The sequence below is a fragment of the Heterocephalus glaber genome, unplaced genomic scaffold (genome assembly GCF_053883595.1).
Source record: "Heterocephalus glaber isolate CG9 unplaced genomic scaffold, H.glaber_assembly_v1.0 deba00001578, whole genome shotgun sequence".
NCBI classification, from domain to species: Eukaryota; Metazoa; Chordata; class Mammalia; order Rodentia; family Bathyergidae; genus Heterocephalus; species Heterocephalus glaber.
This window is the reverse complement of record NW_028258359.1, coordinates 1323224-1337043: the sequence shown is the minus strand read 5'-3', so window position 1 is coordinate 1337043 and position 13820 is coordinate 1323224.

Below are 13820 nucleotides of genomic sequence, written 5' to 3'. Positions count from 1 at the left end.
GGCATCTGCTAAATTAAAGACTTTTACATAGGTTCACGTTTTTGTTGACTGCCAAGTACAAAAGAGTTTGTGATACTTGGAAACAGACTCTTCAGAATTCCTCTTAAATTATACAGATTTGATATCTTCAATGGAAAAGCAACAGAACACCAAGCCCACTTTAATTTATAGTATTTAAATTAATAAATTTATAGTACTTCTTCTTTGAGTTGAGGCAAAGGACCTAGCTTCAGTATTGTTTTTCCCCAGTAGAGAGATTTACAGGGGTTCATATATTTGAATAGATTTTAGATCAGTTTTAGCAGGAATTTCTTCAACATTCCTTGGACTTAAGCCACTTAACACAGTGAAACACCTTAATTTCCTGGTGCCTTCCAGATAGTGACATATACTGGTGACTCTTAAGGGTTAAAAGAAGGAAATGCATCATTAGTTTTTCCCAGGAAATATTGAATCATCAAGGCATTTCTTTGGTTACATAATAGATTTAATCAATCTATTGATTATTATGAAATTAAGAAGCATGTCTTCCCGAAAATGGCCTTAGTTCACCTATTTGTGGAAGTTGGAGGAATCTAATTTTTCTCCCATTCACAAGTATATAGTAGTACCTCAGTTTATGCCTTTGTTTGATTTGAAAACAAAAGTGTTTGGGAAAATTTTTTGTTTGCAAACTTCACATCAGGTGACAGACACGACTGTGATCATCTTTCCTGCACAAACAGAAACGTGGCATCTTTTCCAAAATCATAGAACAAATTAAGTTCATGAACTGAGTTACCACTGTATTTTGTAGTGCACTTAAGCAAGTAGCTGTCACATCAGCCTTCAGATTTACAGTAGTTCTCATCAGGAATAAGAAGAATAATTTTTAACTTTCTGTAGAAATGAGAGGTATAAGTTCTGAGTGGAAAGTGAAGCAGCCCCTTAAAACAGCCTTGTGCTTTCACTCAAGCTGGATATTTCTTTAATACAGCACCCAAACTTAGGCATCTGAAAGAAAGACTTCCCCTTTGCTGAAATAGTTTGGTTCTTAGGGATGCTGTATTTATCACATTTATTTATGTGCATTGTATAAATGTTCCATTGTACATATCAGTATATTGTGGCTTCTTTTACTATGATTTATTTCATTTGCCTATGAAAGATTTTCTTAAAATATTTTCCTAGTCTTTTATTTCACAGCTTTGTTGAAGTAAAATTTGTATACCCCCAAATTCATTCTAAATTATAGTTTAGAATTTAACAACTCATTGAGTTTTCTAAATTTGCAGGTTAATGCAATCATCACTACTATCTAATTTTAGAACAATTTCTATTACTCAAAGAAATTTCATGCCCTTTAGCAGTTACCCTCAGTTCCCACACTCAGCCAACTCCAGGCAACTACTACCCCACTTTCTGTCTTTATAGATTAGCCCTTTCTGAACATGCACGTTGTCTTAATTACTTTCTCATCACTAGGACAAAATACCTGACAGCCAAAACTTAAAGGAGGAGAGGTGTATTTTGGTTCTTGTTTTCAGTCCATAGTCTGCTGGCTCCAAGACAGGAAAGATGTAGTGGAAGGGTCTGGCAGAGGAAAACTGCTCATGTCATAGTGGACAGGAAGCAAAGAGAGAAGGGAGGATGTAGGGAGGGAGATATGCCTTTCTTGGTCATACCCTCAGTGACCTACCTCTAACCAGGTTCCACCTCCTAACAGCAGGTCAGCAGTAGCATCCCCATCACCCAGTCCCTTCCACAAGCACTGCTTGTAAGTGCATGAGGCTTTGTGGGGGACTTTTCATATCCAAAACACAACACCTGTAAATGGAATAATTTAATATGTGGCCTTTGTATCTGGCTCCTTTCATTTATCTTATTTTTGAGATTCATGGATACCGTAGCATGTTTCTGTACTTCATTTCTTTGTAATGTATTGGGGTTTTTTTGTTGTTTTTTGTGGGGTTTTTTTGGTACCGGGGATCAAACTCAGGTTCTTGCACCTGCTCAGCAGGCAGCGAAACCACTGAGCTAAATCCCAGGCCCTGTATTGTTGAATAGTATTCCATTATGTTGTTTCCAGGAAACACATATTATTTATTCACTAATTGATAGACATTTGGGTTCTTTCCACTTTGGGGCTATTATGAATAGTGCTGCTGTGAACATTTGTATACAAGTTTTTGTGTGGGCATGCATTTTCATTTTTCTTGGGTATATACTTAGGAGTGGGATTGCTAGGTTATATAATAAACTCTTACATTTTGAGGCACTGTCATTTTCCAAAGTGACTCCACCAGCAATGTATGAGTGTTACAGCTGTTCCACATCTTTGCCAGTACTTTGTATGGCCAGTCTTTTAGCCATTTTAGTAGAGGTATGGTAGAACAGTAATAGTTTTAATTTGCATTTCCCTAATAACTAATGATGTTGAGCATCTTCTTGTGTACTTATTGGTGATTCTCATTTCTTCTTTGGTGATCTTAGTCTTTTAAAACAATATTTATAACCTAGTATAGTATAACAGTGAGGTTCCATCTAGGAAACAAATCATCCCAGATATTTTAACAGAATTAAATATAAAGAAATGTTATTAAGTATAAAGGTAAAAAGCAAACATTGAGGTATCATAGAGATAATGTTTACAGAAAGCAGCTGTCAACTGTAGGGTTGGGGTGGGGTAGGGATGAGATGGTCTTAAGTCTGTAAAGCTTAGAGGAGGGGCCCACAAAGCTCTGTGTGCTGGGCAGCTGGTGATGGTGTTTCTGAGGGACATGAGATGAGCCTGGTGCTATAAGTGCTGTAACTCTGCAAATCAGATTCAGCTGCTTCACTGGAAGGAGTTGCTGCTGCCTCAGCAAAGAACTGTTGCTGGGGTAATACTGGGAGCCAGAAGCCAACAGTGAGCATTAGGAAAGAGTGAGCCTTACAGTCTCCCTCTAGTGTCTCCTGCTGGCTGAGCCTAACGGGGCCAAATGCTAAAACAAAAATGTGGGTTTCAGAATCCCAGAATCTCAAGGCTGAGTTTGGAAGATGAGGCTGGAGCTGAAACACAATAGCTTAATAACCAGCCCAGCTCATCTCCTTGAATTCTCAGCATCTAGACACACCCCACTAAATATATGGGAACTTTGAATATCCACATAACAAAAACAACTGCTTCGGCTTGATAGAATGTGAGTATACTTCACATGAATGAAAACGTTCTCACCAACTCTCCAAAATGCATTGTCACAAAGACTCATTAGTCATTTTCTTTCTGGGAGAGAGTCACATTATCCATTTCTGGGCCTTGTTAATTAGTCCTTAAATTTAGTCACAGTTCTGCTTCATTATTATTTTACACAAAGTCTAAATTGTAGAGTTAAGCATCCAACCGTGCTTGTTTAAAATAATATAAGAGGAAAGAGAGAAGAAAAGTTGGTGTACACACCCTGCCACCCCACTCCACAAGCAAGGAAATATGTATAGCTGCCAACCTGGAAGTAGTTGATGCTTATATCTTTCTTCTTTTATTCATTCTGTGTTTTCATTGCCCCCAGCCAGGACCCTACCTGGTTAGGGTTCTTACCCTGAAGGCCTGCTGGAGGTCTGAATTTTCAGCTCTACTACCTTGTTTGGATTGTTGTAGTTTTCAGTTAACTTTTATTATTGGAGATGGAAGTGCTAACAAATACCCAGTAAAAGGAAGCCATAATCTTGTTTGATTCTTTAGGAGGTAGCATCCCAGTTTCCTTTTCCTTATTTGCCTCTTAGATTAATGGCTTAATTAAAGAGCACAAAATGACCAAGTGACATCCTTGTCTTCCACTTCACTGAAGTGTGAACATTTTTCCCTTTAAAACCATGACTTCATTTCAGCAGGGATGGGAAGGAAAATAATTTTTGAGTAGGTTATTAGGGTAGTAAGTGAGAGAGTATACTTCCACACATTGACTCCTGGAATAGTGACTTTGACATTGGAGACAGCTCGATTCAAAGAAAATACTGCATCATATGAGACAACTTTATCTTTGAGAATTTTCTTAAAATTGTTGAGTTCATTAGGTTGTCCTGTTCTGCTGGGCCAGTTGTTATAGGTGATGGTTATGTGATGAGACTGGTGAATTCCAACTGCAGATGCTCTTTAATAACTGGTACATGCAGTGGGTTGTAAATTGCAGGCCATGAGCCATTAGTAGTCCTGGAGACAGTATTGTGGGGTGTAACTAGGTTTTCCCCCTCTCCTCCTCTACCTTCCAGTGAACTGTAATAGACTTGAGAGGTTGGATAGCAAATAACCATGTAACACATGTTGTAAAGGTAAATGTTTTTACACACATTTACTTTATTATAATTAAAACTCTTATTAAGATCCATGGTCGCAATACTTTGAAAGCTACTGGTCTGAAGAGACATTTGAACTTGCGGTTTCCCTATCTCCAACCTCTGGAGCTTTCACCAGTGTTGATTTCTCAGTCTCACTCCACATGGTGTCAGTGTTGGCCACATTCCTTCGGTGGATCTGACCATGAGAATGGGTTTCTGTGGGAATCTTACTTCCTTAGGCAAGGTCAGAGGATGGCCACCATGAAGGGAATCACGTATAAAACTTAACTTTTCAAATTGTTTGGACAATTAAACAGGACTAGTAACTAAAGGGGCCAGGGATTTAGCTCAGTGGTGACCCGTGCCTCGCAAGCACAAGGTCCTGAGTTCGATCCCCAGTACCAAAAAAGAAAAAAAAAAGACTAGTAACTAAATGCTATGCTTGGTATCTTGCATGCACCAAGAATTAGTTATGTAACACGCTATTAAATAAAATATCTGTCACTGCTCTTTATATAGTGTTTGCCTTTAAATCTCTTATATTGGTTAGATGACTAGACTGGCCTATATAGAGCCAATTTTCTGACTTGAATAAAATTTCATATACCCTGTTAATCTCTTTCCATTCCTTCTCTGACTTTTTCGCCAAATGACATCTTTGTTTTCTTGAATCTTGAGAGTCTTTGGCAAACGCAGAGATGGAAATTCTGTGGGAAAGTATCTGCAAAATAAATTTCTTTGAATGAATTGGGATAGATGGCTTGGCTTTCAGGAGCAGACCTGGCCTTACATAATGAATGAGTCAAAATTGTTTGACCAGACAAAAGGTTTCTGTTAAGTGTTCTATAAATTTAAGCACAATAATTTTTTAAAATTCTTTTATTGGTACATTTTAGGTATACAATACATTTACGTTTCTCATTGGGAACTTGTACCTTTATATGATGTATCTTGGTTCTTATTTTTACCCCATTCCCTGCCCTCCCTTCACCCCCTCCACCCTTCCCTATTTACAAAGACTTTGTTTCCATTTTTCCCATTTCTCATAATTTTTCCTTTCCCTTCTTTACTTTCCCCTGCCCCTCCCACTTCCCCTACCCCTTTGGACCTTTTCTTCCTATTTCGCATTATCAATTATTCATTCTAATCATTGGTACATTTTAGGTATACAGTATAATGACATTTATCATTGGAAATTTCCTCCTTTACATAATCTCTCTTGGTTCTTACTTTTCTCCCTTCCCCGGCCCTCCCTTCAACCCCTCCATCCCTCCCTATTTTTTTTTTCCCCCATTAACTTTATTGGTAGATTTTAGGTATAAAATACAGTTACATTCATCAGTGGGATCTTGTACCATTACATGAGTCTCTTGGTTCTTATTTTATTTCCCCTTCCCTTGCCCTCCCTTCACCCCCTCCACCCTTCCCTATTTACAAAGACCTTGTTTCCATTTTTTTCCTCTTCTCATATTTTTTCCTTTCCCTTTTTTCCCTTCCCCTACCCCTCCCAATTCCCCTGCTCTTTTAGACCTTTTCTTCCTGTTACACAGTATCAGTTATACATTTTTAAAATTACAATATTAAGATCTAGGAGACATTACCACAGATTTTACAGAATTTAAAAGGATATAGAAAGCATATTACGAAAATCTCTTTTGAAATAAATTTGATAACTTCTAAGAAGTAACTTAGAAGACAAATTAGTGAAACTAACTCTGGAGGAAATATAAAATTTGAATAGCACCTATTAAAGAAAGTATATTCCTAGCTTGAAAACCTACTTATATGACAACAGCAGGCTCATAAACATTTTAACTGATAAATTATATCAAACATTTAAAGCAGAAAAAAGAAGGAACACTTCTCCCCTCATTTTAGGAAATCAACATTGTGCTAATCCTAAAACTGGATAAAGATAATAGAAGAAAAAACTATGAACATAGATAGAAATTTGTTTAACAAAACAGTTAGAAGTCAGATCTGGCAGTATGTAGAAAGTGGTTTTATTATAGGGATGGCAGTGTTGTTTCAGCTTTGGAAAGATCCACCCCCAAAAGTAATCATTTTAACAGAGGAAAGGAGAAGGTCATATGATCCTGTCACTAGTTGGAGAAAGAGTATTGGACTAAATTCCACAGCTGTTCATGATAAAAGCTATCAGGAGACTAGAAGTAGAACAGAAAAGACATGTACTCCATACTTCCAGTGAGAACGCCTTGTATGAATGGAGAAGATACAATGCTTTCTCCTTAAGGAGGGGAACAAGGGCAGATGTGCTTACTCTTTATCTGTCCATTAAACTTTGAAACCTAGTCCCCACCAAAATAGTCTGGCAATAAAATGACACAACTAGGATAGGATTGGCACGCGAGAAACAAAATCTTTATATGTAGATGAAATGATCATCTACAGAGAAAATACTAAGAAATCTCTAGGAGCCCCTAGAACTTGTACTTGAATTTAGCAGGATTAGAAAACACAAGGTATATATAAAAATTCAGGTCTGTGTATACTTGCTATAAATGAAGAACTGGATATTGAAATTTAAAAGTTATGTAGGAGTACAAAGGACCCAGAAAAGCCAAAAACAAAAACAAAACCAGAAAGTGTTGGAAGACATTTAGCACCCAATTTTAAGACTTCTTCTAAAGCTACAGTAATCGAGGCAGTGTTGGTGTAAGGAAAGACATATAGATCATTGGAATAAAACAGAATCTAAAAATAGAACCACACATATATGGTCCACTGAGTTTTGAAAGATTATTTAACATTAGCATTTTATAGAATATAAATTCGATTCAAGAGTCGAGGAAGAGATAGTGTTTTCAGCAAACGGCACTAGAACACCTGGTATCCGTATATAAAAAATTAACCTCAACCCTTTTTTTCCATACATGAAAATAACTTGAAGGGATCTATGAACCTAAATAAGAAAGCCTAAAAGTATAAAACTTTCAGAAGAAATTATAAGGGAAAATATTTATGAATTCAGGGTAAGCAAGAACTACCTAGGATACAAAAACATGATGTGTAAAAGAAAAAAATTGATAAATGAGATTCCATCAACATTTAGAACTTTAAATGACATCATTAAATGAAAAGTAGTCCTTAAACAGACCATATTTACAATGCATATAACCTATGAGCAGAATATATAAAGAATTCTTAGAGCTCATTAATAGACAACCCAATTAAAATGGAGACATAAGAAGATAATAAATAGCCAGTATAGCACAAAGAATGGTGTGCAATTCTAGAATCAGAAAAATACTAATCAGTACAATAATAAGATTGAATTATACATTCATTAGGGAGATGAAGTTAAAAGTTTTAAAAGCCTTGTCATGACTTTTTCTTTTTGTTGGATTCTCCCCATCCCTCCCTATTTACAAAGACTTTGTTTCCATTTTTCCATTTTCTCATATTAATTCCATTCCCTTCTTTCCTTTCTCCTACCCCTCCCACTTCCCCTTCCCCTTTGCCCCTTTTCTTCCTATTTCACAGTATCAATTATATCTTTTAGTCCTTATTTACACTTTCAATTTCTCACACTAGAGAAACTATTCGGTATTTATACATGTGTGTCCTGTTTATTTCACTTAAGAGTATCACCTCAATGTGCATCCATTTAGCTATAAATGTCTCTAATTTCTCATTTTTTATGGTTGAGTAGTACTCCATTTTATTAAAAAACCACATTTAAGCACAATAATTTTTAACTGGCCCTGGATAGAGAAACCATGTTAGTGTTCTCTCCTGTACTCCCTTTTGAGTATACACTGCCGGAAATGCTTCTGGGAATTTGTGCTGCGGAGATAGTGATATGTTTTAGAAAAACAACTATATTAAGCATAGGATGCCTTTAAGAAAAATGGAGATTTGTAAGGATGTCCCTCTTGATATGTCCTATCTGATTTTTTTTTTTGGTTCTGGGGATCAAACTCAGGTCCTTGTGCTTATGCAGCAGGCAGCGAAACCACTGAGCTAAATCCCCAGCCCCTATCTGGTTTTTTAGAACACCTTTATTCAGGATGTGATTCATATACCATATAATTAATCCATTTAAAGTGTATAATTCAGTGGTTTTCAGTATGTTCAGAGTTGTGCACCTGTCACCATAGTCAGTTTTAGAATATTTCTATTACCCTCAAAGCACTTTTTAGCTCTCATCTCTCCGACTCCACCCTGCCCAGCCCCCTAGTTCTAGGTAACTGTTAATCTACTGTCTCTATAGATTTGCCCAGTGTGGACATTTTATGTCAGTGAATTCATGCATATGTAGTCCTTCATGGCTAGCTTCTTTCACTTAGTGTAATGTTTTCAAGGGTCATTAGTAGTATAGCATATGCAAAACTTCATTTCTTTTTATTGATGAATAATATTCCATTTGTATGCCCCATTTTGTTGACCCATCATCTGTTGGTGGGCATTTGGCTTGTTTGCAATTTTTGTGTGTTGTGAATAATGCTAAGAACATTCATGTATAAACTCTTGTGCGGACATATGCTTTCAAATGTCTTGGGTGTCTACTTCTTAGCCTTGCATGGCATGGCTGTATCACATGGTAACTATGTTTAACCATTTAAAGAACTGCCAGACTGTTTCCCAAAGTATCTGTCCTATTTTACATTTTCATTAGCAGTATATGAGGATTTCAGTTTCTCGTCAATACTTACTAGCTGTCTTTCTAATGTTAGCTATTAGGTCTGAAGTGACATTTCATTGTGGTTTTGATTTGTATTTTCTCAGTGACTATTCACTTGATTAATGGTCATCTTTTCTTTTTTGGTCCTGTCTGCTTTTAATTGGCAAGGAGAAATAGCAGTATGAATAATCTGTCCAGTTCTTATGTGTAGAGTAGTTTCTGTCTTCTCTGACCCAGTTTAGTCTACTTACGCATCAGGGAATGTTTGATTGAAGTAATGCTCTTTTTTTTTTTTCATACCGGGGATTGAACTTGGAACCTTGCGCTTTCAAGGGAGGTGCTGGACCCACTGAGCTAAATCCCCGGCCCTGAAGTAATGCTCTTTTAAAACACAGTTACAATTAAGCCATGACTCAACTGGGTACATATAAAAAAGAATGTTTTGAACATTCTGGATTTTGTGTCTTTGTAAAAAGAAATTAAATCTTTAAAGAAATCAGTAAAGGATGAGGTTTTTATGAACATCTGTAAGCAGAAACACAGATTCTTTCTAATTCCTTTTGACCTGACTAAAAGCCTGGACAAGAGAGTATGTATTTTATTTTGTTCTTTTTCTTTGTTTTTTCAAAAACTAGACTATTCTCAAAAAAATCTTATTCTCCTATATTTTAGAGGTAAACACTTTAGTGTCTTTATTTCTTACTACTTACTTTTTGATTAATCTAATTGAAAATCTGACTACAATAATATATTTTACATGCATTATATTGTGCACACACACACTTTTTATTGTTTAAACATAGTATACCTTGGTGTAACATGATTGTTTCAGATGTCTGCCTGAAATAGAATTTCCTTAAGAGGATGGCGGAGGCCAAGATCAGGTCAGTGAGTCCTGATTTCATTATGCTGCTGAGTTTGTTCTGCTTCCTTGTTCTTCATTTAATCTTATTTACAGCTGGACCCATGGTGTTTCCTGCACTCACTGTGATCCTTTGTGCCATCAGTCTTCCTTCACCTGGCACCTTCCCTCCAGATATGTTCAGGGAGGCATTTAGGCCAATAGGCGAGCTCCTTTGGCACCTTCTCCTATTTGATATAGGATCAGCACTTACGGATTTGTTGGTTTCTCTTCAAAGAACTGAGCTTCCTCAGAAGGCATGATTTTGCTACATGACCTCCCCCAATGGTAATCAACTTCTTTGACCTTGAGGGGTCAGTTGACCCATGTGACTCCATTGGTTTGTTCTTATAGTTCTCAATGAAAGTAGTAGAAATTGTGTAGACATTAAGAATTTGAATTTTCAGTTGTCTTTTTTCTATGATGGTGCATAGTGCAAAGGGCCTTTCCAAGGTCAGTACCAAGTGGAATGAGGAAATAGGAAATAAATATCATGAAGCCTATCCCTTTCACTAATCTGCCATTTGTGAGGGGCTGAGGGACCAAGGAAGAGAGGAGGGAGAAAAGACTAGTACTCCTTGGTGATTTTCTGTTCTTATCCCTCACCTGTTTCCAGAAGTGATGGAAAGCAGTGCCCAGTAAGTTAGTGTCTTTCTTTCTTTTCAAATTGTGTTAAGGCATATGTAACATAAAAGTTGTCATCCTAACCAATTTTAAGTGTACAGTTCAGTAGCATTGAGTACACTCATGTTACGCATCCATCCCCACCCTTTATCTCCAGAACTTTTTCATCTTCCAAAGTGAAACTTCACACATTGAACAATAACTCCCCAATTCCCTTCACCCAACTACTGGCAACCTCCATTCTACTTTCTGTCGCTATGAATTTGACTATTCTGGGTACCTCATATAAATAGAATCATGCAATGTTTCTCTTTTTTGTATCTGGCTTATTTTACTTAGCACAAGGTCTTCAAGGTTCATGTTACAGCATATGCCAGATTTCTTTAATTTTAAAAGCCAAATAATATTTCCTTTATATATATTTCATTAAATACACGCACAAATACAGTAATGCTGCAGTGAACATAGGTGCACACATATCTCAAGTCCTGGCTGTCATCTCTTTTGGGTGTATTCCTTGAAGTGGAATTTCTGGGTCACATGATAATTCTACACATTTTTTTTTTTGAGGAGTTAATTCTGTTATACTCTTTCTCAGAGCTGAATGGCATTTCACATTCCTGCCAGCAAATAAGTTGGTTTTCTTTCTTTTTTTTTTATAAGTTGGTTTTCTTAGACCATACTTTTCTTCCTTTTGGAGATTTGTTTTATGTTAAAAACTATTTAACTAGACCCCCACCCCCCACCCCCAACGAAACAAAGCAAAGCAAGACAAAATGATCCTTTCATTCATTTCTTTTGAGAGACTCTGGCTGTCTCTGCAAGACCACTCCCCTTTGTGTAGCCAGGTTTGCTTGCTTCCACTTCCTTTCACAGGGCCATTCAGAGCCTTCACTGGACACTCAGAGCAGCACACCGGACTGTTTGTCTCCCCAGTATTCTAGCACCAACAAGGAGACACCTATGTTGCTTTGTTTAGTGCTTTTGAGAACATTTAAACACCAACGTTAGCAACACACCTGACTCCAGTATCTCATGTGGTCATAACGTTAAGGGTACATTTTTAACAGATATAATTTGCTTCATAGCAGTGATACAGAGGGAGAGAGTGCAAGCTTGAGACTCTCAGGGCCTAGAGCACCCCTGCTCTCTGGGTCTACCTGTCTCTGTGTTCACTTACAGGTAACCACTACTCCTGGCATTGCAAAGCATTCTTCCTGAGATTGAGATAAGAAGAGAAATGGAATAAGCCTCAATTTTGAGGTTTACGTTCTTGACTACGTAATGGTGAGATAATTTACCTTTTCCTTTGTTTTTAAAAACTTTATTTTTATTTTTCATAGCACTTCCTTGATTTCTCTTTAAAATTTTTTTTCTTAGTTATCACTGCTGAAACTTAACTCCTTTTTTTTTTTAACCATTTATCCTGTTTTCATGTTCCAGTGCTCTTTCCCTCTTTTAATCATTTTTTTTTTTTTACCAACAAATAATTTGAGCTTATTAGATCCGAAATTCTCTTACCTTTACACTTTGTGTCAGACTTTTTGGTTAAGGAGGAATCACTCCATTTTTAGTTTTATTTTTTTTTTTTTTTTGGTACCGGGGATTGAACTCGGGTTCTTGCGCTTGCACAGCAGGCGGCGAAACCACTGAGCTAAATCCCCGGCCTCCATGTTTAGTCTTAATATCAGGAAAGAAAAAAATGTAATCTGAGAGGCTGAGTGTGTAATTCAGTGGTCGAGCACTTGCCTAGCGTCCAAGAGCCCAGCTTGTGGTATGTAGTAGGTCCTGTGCCATAAACAGTACTCTATGTACATTTGATGATGTTGATTGAATACCAAATGAAATACCAAATGAATAATGCCTTGAGAGGCTAAATTCCTTGAGGTTTCTTTGTTCACCAGAATACACTGCATTGGTGTTCCAAATACAGACTCTCAGGGGGGAAAAAAAGCTTGACTGGCTATCACTGGCATTTAAATAGGATAAAGGAAATATTAAATTGAATTCTACCCTATTCCAAATACAGACTGTCAGAGATGAAAACAAACTTTTCTTATGGACTGGATATCGATGGCATCTAAATATAATGAATGATATATTAAACTGAGTTCTACACATACTCCATTTAGCTAGGTTTTGTGAACTGTGTGGCCTTACATACATGATGTATTATCACTATCTGAGATCTTATTTTAGCCATGTAGAATGGAGAGAATTCCACTCTTTCTCTGGCCTTCAGGATAGACCCAACATTTGAAATACAGTATTAATTTCAGACACCTAGATTTTCTAGGTGTGTCTTCAGATTCCTCTTTATACATGTTTTTTTCTGGGAGAGCAGTAAGTAAATCTACCAAACTCATTTGACTTTTAGAAGACATTTAAAACAGAAAGACACTTGGCCAGACTTGAGCTGCAATGGGAGCAGCAGCTCCAGATGGATCAACTTTGAGGGGGCTCAGCTTGGGACGTGTTTGCTGTGGTCTCTGGCTGCATGGCTGAATTGGTTGGGACCATTTAGTAGGCTAGGAGGTCTTACCCTGAACTCACTTGTCTGTGTAGGCTTTCTGATGGTTTGTACAGCATTGAACCCTCACCTAGATCTAAAATCCACATGCTGAGGGCAGCTCCAGCCACCTTTCGTGTCATATGGTGAGTGTATTCCTGAGAAGTGGGGTGAAAGCAACATCCAGGAATTGTTAAATTTGTCATGCAAGGTGATTAAGTTAAACAGCAAATCTCTTGTAAAATATAAAACAATTCTTGATTGCGTTCTCTTCTACTTTCTGGTACAAATCTGACAACCTGTGGAGTATACAGAGACGGTGTCTCTCTTCTCCCATCTCCCATTTTAAATAGCAGCCTCATTGAAATATAATCCATATTGGGGCCACTCTGAAGAAAAAGGGTGGATACCCCCACCCACGAAAAACTTTCTGGATGCTGAGTAATGACTCATATGCACCCCAAGAGGGCATGAAAAGGTTTATTACACACACACACACACACACACACACACACACGCAAGAATTAAGATGTTATTATGTACATGTGCCAACTCTCCAGGAAAAATATAATCATTATGTACTGCAAACATATACTAATTAGAAAAAAAGGTTTATTACTCACAAAATGAGGCTTTCTAGAAAAGAGCAACGCAGCTTCCAAGCAGGTCTTCAGATAGCTTTCGAGGACAGGAAAAGAAGACTTGCTTGGGGATTTTGTGGTAGTATGGGGAGGTGCGAGGATGAGGGTTCCTACTGATGGTTTGAATTTACTGTGGGTTGCCAAAGGAAGGAGACACTTTGACCTTCCTGTCAGCTTTCCCAAAGGTGGGCAGAAGAGATATGCTTA